This window comes from Vipera ursinii (assembly GCF_947247035.1).
Source record: "Vipera ursinii genome assembly, chromosome: Z".
In the NCBI taxonomy this organism is placed as follows: Eukaryota; Metazoa; Chordata; class Lepidosauria; order Squamata; family Viperidae; genus Vipera; species Vipera ursinii.
This window is the reverse complement of record NC_139517.1, coordinates 42404575-42418918: the sequence shown is the minus strand read 5'-3', so window position 1 is coordinate 42418918 and position 14344 is coordinate 42404575. Positions and strand designations below refer to the sequence as shown.

General features: G+C 40.7%; 1 protein-coding gene across 3 annotated transcripts in view; it reads right to left on the bottom strand.

Moving 5' to 3' along the window:
• Window positions 1-14344, bottom strand: part of GPATCH8 (G-patch domain containing 8) — a 113496-nt gene that overhangs the window by 80860 nt on the left and 18292 nt on the right. The gene's annotated exons all lie outside the window — the stretch shown is intronic.

The window sequence follows — 14344 nt, the reverse complement described above, 5'->3', positions numbered from 1 at the left end:
GGAAATTGTTACAAGATGCCAAGGAAAATGGAGGATTTGGCCTACCGGAGTGGGTTCTATATTATCAAGCATCTGTATTAACATGGGCAAAAGAATGGATAATTCTTAAAAACAAAATGTTGTTATATCTGGAGGGGGAATGATTTACAATTGGGGTGGCACACTTTCTTATGGTATGGGAAAAATAGAGTTCATAAATATTTCAAAAATCATTATATAAGAAATGCACTGTTAAAAAAGTGGGGAAAAATAAAAAGTACAATATATTTAAAAATTCCAGGGTGGTTGTCAACAATGGAAGCATTTGTACACCCAAATTTAGTGGACTTTGAAAAAATCTGGACATACAGAGATATTCTAAACTCTGAAGGAAACTTAAAATTTAAACAAGAAATGGAAAATCAGAGCATCAACCTAACATGGTGGACACATTTACAAACGCAAACTAGATATAAGAGATGTTAAAATGTATGGATTTTATAAGGAACAAACTGTGTTTGATAAGACATCGTTGACTCCAGTTGAAAAATTAATTAAGAAAATGTGTATTTTTTATTAACTTTAGAAATGAAAAGTGAACAAGTCAAAGAAACAATGATAAGATGAGCAAATTTTTTTGGTTATAATACAGAATTAGAAAAATGGCAAAATTTATGGGAAAGAAACTATAAATTGACAGTGTCAACTTCCTATAAGGAAAACTTATACAAAATGTTTTATAGATGGCACTTGCTACCAGCAAGATTAGCAAAAATGTTTAAAAATATGTCAGATAGATGTTGGAAATGTAAACATAAGTCAGGCACATATTATCATGTTTGGTGGACATGTGATAAAGAATTATTGGAAAAAGATACATACCGTATATACTTGAGTATAAGCCGACTCGAGTATAAGCCGAGACCCCTAATTTTACCCCAAAAAACTGGAAAAAGTTATTGACTCGAGTATAAGCCGAGTATAAGTATAAGCTTGGCCCCTTCTTAGCAACATATCTATATTCTGTGCCACGACGAGCCGCTCATTGACTCTGGCAGCATCCCGGAGCTGGCTCGGCCGCGGTTCGCAGGGTCTGCTCATCAGGCTGCCAGGCTTCCTGGCAGCACATCCCGCAGGGAAGGTCTGCTAGGGAGGTGGCAGTCAAGCGTTGTTTCCCTCGTGTGTGTGTGAGACCTGCGGGAACGGCTGGTAGAGGTGGCGGCAGTCCGGCGTTTCCCCCCCTCATGCATGCGTACGTATGTCAGACCCGCGGGAATGGCTGGTAAGGAAGCGGTGTCCCCCCCCTCCTGTGTGTCGGGCCCACGGGGCTTGACACACACGAGAGACGCAAATGCCGGACTGCCGCCACCTTTACTAGCCATTCCTGCGGGTCTGACACACACACACACACACGCACGAGGGGGAGAAACAACCTCATTTCCATTCAAAGGAATTGGATTTCTGCTGTGCCTTAATTATTTCTGGACTGAAAGCATGGTGACTTTCATAGTGGGGAGCGCTATCTGTCTCTTCCCCTCCTCATTCCCCCCACTCCTCTGTAGGGCAGCTACAGGTTTCTTTGTTTTCTGTAATTCAGTGACCAAGGCCTTTCGGGGGCAAAAGGCCTCTTTCTGTTGAGGTGGGGGCTGGTTTCTGAAGGAGGCTGCAGCCCCCTGAGAGTTGAAGACCCCCCGCCCGCCCGCCCTCTTGGGTCGCCCTGGGGGCTTCCCTGGCAAGGAAGCCCGGCTGCCCATTCGCGGCCACTCGGGTTGCCCCCCCCAGCTTCGGCAGAGATCAGTCCGGCTGGGGGGGTGGACGTCGGGCTAGGCTCGTTGCGACCGGACCGGTGTGTCCCCACGTGGGGCCCGGGCTGCGCCCCCGGTGACTCCGCCCCCTCCCCTCCGGGCCGGGCTTCTCTCCGCCCATCGGCGGGCTGGCTGGCTGGGCTGCTGCGCGACTGAGCTCCGCCCGGCGCCTGGTCCTGGGCGAGGCAGCGGGCGAGCGAGCGAGCGCGCTCCGCAGGGCAGGCTCTCTCTGCCGGGATGCGGGCAGCGGCGGCTGGCTGTGGCTTCGGGGCGGCGCTGAGCTGCGCGGCCGCCCTCCCGCCCTGCCTTCCCCCCGGCCGGTGCCTTTGCCCCGCAAGCCCCCCCGACTTGCCCGGAGGAGGCGGCGGCGGCGCTGCGGGCCGGGAGGGGGGGGCGTGGGCTGGCTGGGCTGCTGCGCGACTGAGCGCGCTCCGCAGGGCAGGCTCTCTCCGCCGGGACGCGGGCGGCAGTGGCTGGCTGTAGCTTCGGGGCGGCACTGAGCTGTGCGGCCGCCCTCCCGCCCTGCCTGCCCCCGGCCGGTGCCTTCGCCCCGCAAGCCCCCCCGACTTGCCCGGAGGAAGTGGCGGCGGCAGCGGGGCGCTGTGTGCCAGGAGGGGAGGGGGGCACGGCGGGGGCTGCCCCTCCTGCCGAGGAGCCGAGCCCGGCAGCGTGTGTGCAGGTGTGTGTGTGTGTGTCAGACCCACAGGAATGGCTAGTAAAGGTGGCGGCAGTCCGGCATTTGCGTTTCTCTGTGTGTCAAGCCCCGTGGGCTCGACACACAGGAAGGGGGGGAATGCCGGAATGCCGCTTCCCTACCAGCCATTCCCGTGGGTCTGACACACACACGCACGCACGAGGGGGAGAAACAACGCTGGACTGCCGCCACCTCTACCAGCTCTGCAAGGCTCTGCCGCTCCCTTCTCTCAGCAGCCTGGCCCGAACGAAGGGACAGTTCTTTTTTTTTTTTTGTTCACTGGAGTATAAGCTGAAGTGGATTTTTTCAGCCCAAAAAGTGGGCTGAAAAATTCGGCTTATACCCAAGTATATACGGTACTTGGCTAGAACAGATGTTAGGAGAATATGTTGATTTTAAACATGAACTTTTTTATTAGGTATAATGCCAGAAAAGACTAATAAGCAAAGCTTACACTTGACTTTGCATGCTACAACAGCAGCAAGAATTATATTTGCGCAACACTGGAAAAATGAAGGAATACCATCAAATGAAGAAATAATTAAAAAAATACTAGAATGCACAGAGATGGACAGATTGAGTATGAGACTGAAAGAAAAAGAAGAAATGGACTATTATCAAACATGTAATTTATTTTACCATTGGCTGGAGATTAAATATGTATTAGTGTGTAAACTCAAGACAGTACATTGGTTGAAAAATTATTTTATGTATGGAAAAAATGAATAATTTATTTTTAAAAAATAAAAATAAACAACTCTTCTCTCTTCCTGGACAGAAAGGATATATTTTTTATATACAGAAAAAATTGAAATTTATTTATATCTGCTTAGGGGAGATTCAGGAACAGACGTTTGGATAAATCTATAAAGGCTGCTTATAAAAAAAAATAAAAAAATAAAAAAATGGATGTTTCATACTCAGCATTAAATAGTAAAACATCATCTTTAATACCTGTTCCTAGCAGCCTTAACATGCCATATCAAGAAACTATTGATGAAATACCGAAAGAAATTCTCTCCGTGCTGAAATTAATACAAAAAATAATGATTCTAGCTTGTGAGCAGATTACTAATAACACAAAGAAGATAAAAGAACATTTTTTAATTCAAATCTACAAACTCAGAAGACAACTGCAGAGAAGGAACCAGCAACCCAGAAAATAGAAGGAAAACTAGAGAATGCTGACACAAACATTGATGATCCAAAGAAGGAAACAAATGACCAGACTCAGATAAATGAAAATTCAGAAGATATAACGATAATATTGGAAACAGAAAAGCCATTTTATAAACCAAGGTTTCAGAACGTACTTGATGACAAGGAAGGATAGCTGAAGGAATGGAAGATAAAGTCGTTATTAGAACTGTGGGGTACCAGAGAAGGAGGGAGGCGGTTTAATGAGTATCAATGGGCTAGCTCTTCCAAAAACATTTTAACCAAATTGTTTCTCTTGTTCCAAATAATATGTATAAAAATAGAGGAAGAATTATTTGATGATCCAAATGCACTGACTTGGAAAGTTGGTTGGCAAAGAAAGAAAATCTAGAGTGAAAGAAATAGAAGCTTTGACCTAATAGAGGGGATGCTATATTATTGATTAGAGGTTTGAATATGGTTAAGAATAGATTGTTAGAAATAGAAGCATTTTTATAACTAGATAGCTAGGATTTGTAATCAGAATATTATATCTTGGTATGAAAAGGGAAATAAAAATATGTTGAGAACCTTGAATAAGGGATTCCTTTGGTTACCCAAATATAACCTGTTTGGGATACTCTGAACATGGATGGGAAATTAAAACTGAAAAAAAGCAAGAATAGGATATGGATTAAATAAGTGGAAATTGAATGCAAATGGCTAGGAAAGATATAATGAACTGATATTATTGATATTATTAGAAAAATGTAACAAATGTTGATATGTAATTGTATATTTACTAACAATAATAAGAATTGTATTTGCTTAATGCGGAAAAATTGTTATTACCAGAAAAAGAGGATATACTGACAGGTGTAACATTGGACCTACTTGGAAAACTTATATGTATCACCAAATTCTTAATGGACTCAGTCACATTGTCTATTGAGCACTTGTTTGTGAAAATAGAAAATTAATAAAACATTTATTTAAAAAAAGGATTAAATTCACTTTCCCAGTTGTAGTGAGTTACCTAAACAGGTATTTAGACTTTAGCTAACTTAGCCCTTTTTGGTCTCTTAAAAACCTTAGAGGTTAAAATGGCACATAATTCCTTGCCTCCTTCCACAATTTCTTGGACATATTGGGATTTCTGTGTGATGTCAGTTAGATTACTTCTTACATAAATCAAGTTTTGGAATAAAGCTCTAGGTTAGGCTCCAAGCTGTGTTCTGTGCAGGTTTGATGCTGAGCGTGAAGCCAAAATCCATAGCTTGGGGTGTGCGAATATAAAAACAAAAAAATAGGGCATGCTATCCATGCCACCCCTCACGCTACATTCCACACACAAGTAATCTCCTCTAACTCTCCAGTGAACTAACCAACAATGTTACAAAGAAACATACTGTTGCAGATATGTAGGCTGAAACTTTCCTTTTAATAACTGAGTAAATGCAGCATTTCTTAATCATAAGAAAGAAAAAAATCTGCAAGTTGTTAACATTTCTCAGAATACACAAGACAGTTTATCTCCCTCAACTTTAAACAAAACAAACACCTAGACAAGGGAATAGAGATTATAATCCTTGCAGGGAGAGAAAGGTGGCATTTCCTCTCCACCAAAATTTGCAGTCTCCAAAATGAAAACCCCAACCGACATATCCACATACCATTCAAACAACTAGACAACTTTTCTATAAATATTACTGCCCTGAGCCTTTTTTTCCTGTGGCCTTCAAGAGTTATACCGTACGTTACCCTATTGAATATTCAACCTTTTCACCCATTGTACCACTTTTAGGATAAGGCACTATCCGAATACCACCAGTCGCCCAGCAAGTTGTCAAAAACGTGACCGCCCCAAAAAAGGAGAAAAATGATAAAGTACAGGTAGTCCTCGACTTACAATTTGCTTAGTGATTGTTTGAAGTTATGAAAGCACTGAAAAAAGTGACTTATGACCATTTTCCACACTTATGACTGCTGCAGCATCCCCAGGGTCATGTGATTTACAATCAGATGCTTGGCAACTGATTCATACTTATGACGGTCACAGTGTCCCAGGGTCATATGATCACCTTTTGCAACTTTTTGACAAGCAAAGTCAATGGACGGGGTTGCAGGCTGCCTGTGTGTGGGGAATCCATGGGTCTCTGGTGGAGGGGGCTTTGACTGGGGTGGGTGCCCTCCTTCCTCCCTCTCTCCCATTGTCCCTTCCTTCATTCCTTCCTTCCTTTCCTCCTTTTTTGTCCCTTCCTCCTTCCCTCCCTCCCTTCCATTCTCCCTTCCTCCTCCCTCCCTCAGGTTGCAGAGTGCCTGTGTGTGGGGGGGGGCATCCATGAGTTACTATTGTGAGTGGGCAGGAGAGAAACCAAACTTTTCAAAAGGTCTTTCTTCTTTCCTTCCTTTCTTCCTTCCCTCCCTAAGTCTAAGGCTTGGGGGGGAGGGGCTGGTGAGGAGAGAGCGGAGAGAATCCACTGGACTCTGTCTCCAGCTGCAGCTTCTCCTCCAATTGGTCCCACTTTCCCTGTGCAGACCAAACGGGAGATCTGCTCCAGGTTTTCGAGTAGGGCACCTTTGCTTGCCAGCCCACCCGTCCAGTTCCTGAGTCAGGCGCGTCCTTAGGGCTAATGCAGGGATAGGCAACCTTGGCTCTTTGATGACTCATGGACTTCCAGAATTCCTGAGCCAGCAGAGCTGCTCAGGGGTTGCTCCGGCTGCTGCAATTGGACAGCCCAAGCGGCAGAGAAAAGCCAGTGAGCGAAGGCAAGCATAGTCAGGGCGCTTCCCACAGCTGCGGGAAAAGACAACTCAGGGGCGGGGTGGGACAGCTTCCGTCCCCAGGAGGAGCCGGCAGGCCAGGCGGTGGCCGCAGCAGGCATGGAGGGCTTTGGCTTCCCAGAGCTGGGAAGAAGGAAGCTGAGCTTGTTCCTGATCCTCTTGCACTGCAGCTCCGTCCAGGGCAGCTGCTCCTTCCTGTGGCTCCCAGCGCAGGCCTGGAGGATGCTGCCTCCTGCATGCTCACTCAGCCTTATCTATGCCGAGACAAGGACATCGCAGGGAGAAGCGATGCAGGGTAAGGTGACCGGCCCTGCCCCCACCCAATGCCCTCGCCTCCCCCAAGCGATTTTTTACTAACCTGCTTTCAGCTGCATTCTGTTTCTCTGTTCCCTTCTCAGTCTTGCCCATGTTTGTGGGACTATCGGTAAAAAAGAAAAAAAGTTCCATGAGACTTTCTAACTTCTTGCAAGATCTCGCGAGAAGTTAGAAAGTCTCATGGAACTTTTTTTTTATCCCACAAACACTGAAAGCTGAGAGGCGAATGGAGAAATGGAATGCAGCTGAAAGCAGGTTAGTAAAAAAATGCTTTTAAAAACTTTTTCCCCCACAATTTCTTTTTACAGTGCTGTTCAACCGGTCCTTCGCGTACCACCAGCCATGTGCTCGCATAGCACTAGTGGTACGCGTACCACGGTTGAAAAAACCTGGAATAAACCATCTCCATTTCAAGTAGTTAGTTGTCCAGTATGTGGCCTGGCTCAGATTCAAGCACAGGACTTTCTTTTCTAACAGGGGCTTTGGTTATTGTCTGTCATTGCTGAAGTTGCCAGATATCATTTTCTACTTCCTCATCCAATAGCCAATATGTCCACACATTCTCTGGATTGGCTTTCCTTTTTCTAGACTGAAAAAAGTTTCCCTGATATTCATTCATTCAATAACTGTTCAAAGTTAAGATGACACTGAATGAATGGTGGTTATGACCAGTCCTTGGATTTCCGGACATCCCAGCACCTTCACAATCATATGATTGTGGTCTGGGTGCTTGACAACCTATTCACCTTTATGACTACTTGTCAAACATTCTACAATCACATGATTTTCACATGCAACTTTCCAAGGTGGCTCCCTCAGAAAGTCAAATGGGACTCCCATATCTGTGCACCCTCCTCCAACCCCTCTATGCTGTAGCCTCAGAAAGCTACATTCAAAACTACAGGCTTTGAAAGTGGACCCTAGGTATAATGCCACAGCAACTATATATAAATATTAATTCACTTTTAAAAATTACAGTAACTTTCAAGTTACATGATTAAAAATATAACATGTTAAAATTAAATATTTTAGTTCTACACATTTCCTAAAAATTAGAAAACCAGTCTGAGATAGTGGTTAAGAAGCTGGCCTATAGATTAGGAGACTGAGTTTTAGGCCTCCTTTAAGCATGAAATCATGCCAGAGTAGAAGAATAAATAAAGTGCATCCATCACATAGTGAGAAAAAAGAAAAAGAATTCTAGACTACATCAGTCACTGTATGTCAGATGTTTGACTTCCTGGACTGGGAATCACAGTATGTATTATCAAATATCTCTAATCCTAGCATTATAGCTGCAAGAAGGTTCAGTGAAATGTTTGCTGGTACTAGGAATGAAATTAAAATACAAATTTAAAGTACAAAGGGTCATCTTGTGACAAGAGGGATGAAAAATTCATATAGTTTGTTACTGAGATATAGGTTAACAATTAGAAGATGTATATCTAATTCATAAGAACATACATTAGTATTAATGGTTATGACTACATGAGTCTCAAGAGTCACTATTGGTTAAAATTATCTGCTAGCATATATTCTGGTTTAATAGAGATACCATGTTTTCCCAAAAGTAAGACTTACCCTAAAAATAAGGCCTAGCTTGATTTTTGGGGGTGGGTCTAGTTTTTGGGTGAGGCACATGCCTAAAAATCAAGCTAGGGCAGGGGCAGGGAGGTGGAGCTTCCCCATGCACCCTGCACCCACTTACAGGGCCTCCCATGAATTGACACCTGCCTCTCCTCACCGGCCCATTCTTCTGCGGCATCCCCTGGCCTGCATTTCACAGTCTGGCCTTTCAAAAAGGCCTCTACAGCCAAGAATCAAGCTATGGATTCAATTCAATTACTGTGAAATGCAGGCTGGACTTCCATTCTCAGTGGCAGAATGAAGCTGCTTCTTCGGCTGCAGAAGTGGGCCAGCTGGGCAGGGCTATCAGTGCCACTGCTGCGGTGACTGGGAAAGGCAACCCTCGAAAATAAGACTTGGTGCCACTTTTGAAGGGGGAAAAAACCCCGGGTCTTATTTTCAGGGAAACATGGTAGAGTAGTTAAAAAGGAGAAAGTTAAAATGTTCTGGGATTACCAAATAGAAATTGATAAAGTTTTGGCTCATAACACACCAGATTTAAACTGTGGTTGAAAAGAAGAAAGTGTGCTTAATTGATAGGGCAATAGTAGTGGACAGTATTATAGAATACAAAGAATTAAAGAATATCTGAAAATTAAAATTAAAAGATTATGGAAGTAACTGGCCACAGTGGTTATTGGCACTCTGAGTGCCATATCAAAAAAATCTGTGCATTGACAAAATTTCTATCTGGCATTTACAAAAGACTACACTGCTTGTTTATATACATATGCACATATATACACATGTACACATATATATACACAGATACACACACACACTATGATGATACATTACAACATCTTAGGTTCTTGGGATGAACTTATGTATCTGTAGGCCAACAACAGCTAAAAAACTGGTAGCTGTGATTTCACATTATTTTTGTTTTTTGATATACAACAATCCATCAAAATATACAAGATATGGGTGCAATCTAAGATCAAATTGTTATCAAGGCAAGCAATAAAAAGGTTTACTACAGAATAGAACATATTTTGTGATTACCTGGTCACATTACAGAGCTGAATACTACACATAACTGAAAACACAAACCACAAAAAGTAACTTACTCCCTGCATCATGCTATACCAGACCTGCACAACATACGGCCCACAACATCAACCAGTCATGTGTGCCTCATTAGTGATTCTTAAAACTCAATAAGCCCATAACTAACAAGCATCACTGCTGCCAGAAAGGATCCCTGGCAACTAATTTTTGTAGCCTTTTTAAAATAGGTTTTATTAATTTTTAAGAATTACAGTCTTTAGTGCTTAGTAAACAACATGTTGTCTGGGTTCAAATATTTAACATTAACTTCTTCAATATAAATCTGTTCAATACTACACAATCCAGTATTTTTTCCCTGATCCTCCTTTCTTCTCCATATTTTCCCATTTTCCCCTTATTATACAGTTACAATTTTTGGTACTGTTAATGTAAACAGAGTTAGATATAAGCATCTTCATATTTTACTAATATCATACAAATAACAATAATATTAATTCATAAATCAATAATGTTAACTCATTAATCAATATCTCATTTTTCATGCTCTTGTTACGGTTTGATTTCCCATCAATATTTGAAATATCTTTATCAGATGATTTTCTCAACATTAATTACACTTACTTAGCTGAAAGTTTTTTTTATTCGTATCAATCCTCTTATCTTCATATTTCCCATATAAAAGAAAAAAGAAAAAAAATGCTATCTTAGTTCTAAATCATATCTTTCATTATAAAAGTCTAATGATATCTAAGGGTCATCCATTCTTTTAATCTTATTCAAACAAGTATTTAAACATATAATACCTTCTCTAAAAGATCAGATCTTCCATTTTTTAAATCTGACTCTTGCTTTCTTTCTTTGCCATATAGCTTTCCAAGCCAGGGTAATTAGATCACCCAGGAATTTTCTATTTTCATAAAAATAGGTCTTTTGCATTTTCATTGTTATAGTTAAGTCTTGCAGTGTTTTATTTATAGTTGTTTATATTTCTCTTCTTTTATCATTCCTGGAGATCCTCTAGTATCTCCAGTCTCAGTAAGAGTAAATCAGAGTTTCCTCTAGTTTTTTTGTGTATATATGTATCCTTTATAATCCAATAGATTCCAAATCGGACACAGAAGGCAGAACCCTGCCTTACTGCGCCCTGTCCCACCACGACGCAAACCGGAAGTCAATCTTTGGTAGCCTTTTGTCTGAAAGACATGTTGCTTGCCTCCAATTCTTTTAGCCCTCAAATACAGCCAGCTTCAGTGCAACTGCCTTTAAGTGCTCAATTGAATGCATTCAAAAAGTGGATGGACCAGGACAAAAACTATGCAGCTTAACATTAAATAGTAAAAGTTGTAAATACTACAGTAAACAATTTCATTTACTTTATTTCCAGCTTGAAAACCTCATTTGTAAAATAAATGCCATGTAAGCAGCTTTATAGCACTTAGTACGAATATCTTACTATTGAAAAATTCTAACAACTATTTCCCAGATAGCTAACTTTCTATGTATAGTATGCAATATGGTTTTTATGCAGGGTGGATAATTGACGATTTTTTTTTAAAAGGGAATTTTTTGATTTAAATCAATTTTTTTTATTTTTATCAAATTTATTTTTTAAAAATGCTAGTAAAAATCTATCTAAATATAGTTTTCTATTTAAGATACATTAATAATTTAGTATATTCAGCATGAAATGGATCTTAGTTATGTAGCACGAGGCTGTATATTCTGCAATATTTACATTTTTGGTAAACTCATTCAATGAATCCAAGCTCTGCAAGCTGAGATAACATGCACTGCATTGCATTCACACAATTTCATAGTAACCAAGAGATAAATCATAAAACAAAGCTCAGGAATATTCCTTTATCCCATTGTTTTGCAAATCTATGTACACTACAAACTGCATGATTTTTTGAAGAGAAATGCATTTGTACCAGGCTCCAAGTGTTTTAATTAAATAGAAGAATTTGAGTAGTTCTCCAACTATGTGTGATTAACCTATCAACCTAAAATCGGTTCTGATATCACTGTTTTACTAACTTGACATTATTCTAAATAGGAAACCTTCATTTTGTTTGCAAATATTATTAAATATTCTAACTACCAGCAAGAATGAGTCCTTAGTTTTAAAGAGCACCTGTCATTTCAGATCCATCATGGCAGCACCTGGTAGTGGGCATCCACTCACCTGCTGCCCACCACAGTCCTCACCTTGTTGTGTCACTGCTGCATCACCAGCCGTCCCATTAAAGTGAGTGGGACTGTCGATGAGTCAACAGCGGATCAGAGGAGGAATCACTGTGGGACGGCGATGATAGCTGCTCTTTAAATCAAGCCTTTTTACTAGTGATTTAAATCATGATTTAAATCATGATTTAAACTGACTTGATTTCAATCAAATCCACCCTGTTTTTATGTGCTGGCATGAGTCAGCAAATGGAGGGAGAAAAAAACAACACAGTTCAATTGTGGACTTGAGAGGGAGCGACACTGTTGCAAGGGCTAATGAGTTGACCTGGCTCCTAGTTAAGATTGTTGTGGGGAAATGTAGAGACAACTGTTAAGACAGCTAGACATTGGTTTAGTCTGGTAGGTAGGTGTTGGGGACTAGAGCCCTGGGAGGACATTCATCTTCTCAGTTGCTGGGTGACATGCTGGCCATCTGACCCAAAATTAGAGAGAGAAAAATGGGAAGAGAAAGAAGAGGGAAAGACTACAAAATGGAGTGGCTGTAAAAAAAAAGAATGAGGTTATGTGAGTGTATGGAGCAGTTATTCGTTCCTGGATGGAGAAGAGTCCACAGGTAGCTTCACTGAAGGGAGGGAACTGAAGTTCCAGAAAAAGGACATCTGTTGTTGTGAAGCCCTTGGACTGGGTAGAAGACCTTGACAGAGGTTCTTTCTCAAAGGAGAAAAAAATAATCAGCTGAATAGATCCAGCAGAAGTCAAACTGAACACATAGTAGTAAATCTAATAGATTCCTCTTTTCATTGTCTTTTGATAAGCCTGGTAACCTTGAGAGAGACATAGGTAAAGGGGAGGAACTGAAACAGTCAGGGATGGGCTCTTTTGACTTCTGATTTGCGTTGAAGTGGGATGGGATGCAGGAAGGCAGGGCTCTGCCTTCCACGCCTCATTTTGGCCTGCTGGGGGCCCTAAAAAGGGCCTAAAATCGCCCTGAAGAGGCAATGAAGAGGAGGGGTGCCTTGTCAATCACAGAAATATGGTGGTCTTTCCGTTCAATCCAAGGAAAACGCTCCAAACCAGCAGGGGAAAGACCAGCTACATTCCTGTGGTCAGCCATTAGCTGCTGACAACCAAAGAGGGGAAAAAAGGACTATTTAATACATTGTAAACAGCTAATGTCTGGAAGTGGGTGAGAATGTTGATCCTTTCTTTACAATTTTACAACTGAATTTCCTGGGAAAGGCTTCCAAGAAGTGAAAAACCTCTGAATGTAAACGGAAGCGGTGTTTTAATTTTATAGGGGACAGAAACATACAACATTGAAGTGGAAGTAACATAAAGCTAGTTTTGATAAATTTGAGAATGAGATAACTCTTAAGATTTTCTCTTTGAAAAAAGAAAAAAACCAATGTAGCAAAATATAAAAAATCAATCCTTTGTTTTAAGAGTGACTTTGATTGACATCTAGTGGTGGATTTGCATAGCTTTGCTTGGTGATTCCTACCCTGAGAGAACAGCTGGCCATAAAGGAAAATATTTTGGCATACTTATTATCCTGACCTTCTTGGATTATAAATACCTACAGAGTGAACTTGGACTTTTAACTTTAAGAACTAGTGGGAGAGAAAGAAAAAGTTGACTTTGGACTATGCTTGGCTAGGAGAGACCTTTGAACTGTTTTCAGAGAGGTTGAACATTTGAAACACTTCGAATATTGTGGATTACAATATTCAAAGTGTTCCAAATGTTCAACCTCTCTGGATTACAACCGTGCCTGTCTGACGATTTTTGGATACTTGAGACAACAGAATACTATAAAATATTGCTTTCAGAATTGAATCTATACTTTGGAATATATTGGATTATAAAGGATACATATAAAGACCAGAAAACTAATCTCTAGGAATGATGCCTCAAGAAAAAACAAACACCTTTCAGAAAGATTTTCTATGCTACAATTAATCCACCAAACAATTGTTGAATGCAAAAAGGTTATAAAATGAAATAAGACTAAAAACAATTTAGACAATATAAACAAGCAAATCTCCAAATTAAATCTACAACTAGAAAACTCCCAGTTCCATTTAGCTTATGAGTAAATTTTAGATTGTTATAATTTTATAAAAAATTTATATATATATATATTAGAGTTTGTAATTATGTTATAGGCGGGTTAAAGTGTATTATGTATTTGGTTATTTATATAATTGATTAACATTAGTTAGATTATGATTATTATATATTTGTAACCCTGTAACCAGTCTTGGGAAGTGGGGGAGGGGGAGGGGGTTTGGGGGGCTTTGGGGATGGGATAATATTGTAACTTTTATAAAACTTTTCAATAAAAAAGAAAGAAAACTCCCAGATAACGACCACAAAGTATAAACAAATAATCCAGAAATCAGAAGATGAAACAGAAGAAATGGATTTAGAGATGAAAGAGATAAAAGAACTGCAAGACTTAGTTGTAACAATGAAAATGCAAAAGACTTTTTACTCCTTAGGTCTGCAAAATATATCTGATGGCAAAGAAAAAAGATTTTAAAAAAGGGAGCTGTTAAAAGAGACAAGAAAAGAAAAGAAAAGAGGAATGGAGGGTGAAAGGAACTTGTTTAAGGAATATAATTGGGTGGAATTCCCCTCAAAAAATACCCTACCCAAACTGTTTTCCTTATCCAAGTAACTAGAAATAGAAAGAAAATTCCTGGGCGATTTAACAGCCCTGGTTTGGAAAATGACTTGGCAAAGAAAGAAAGCAAGAGTCAGATTTAAAAAACAGAACACTTGACCTTCTAGAGGGGGCATTGTG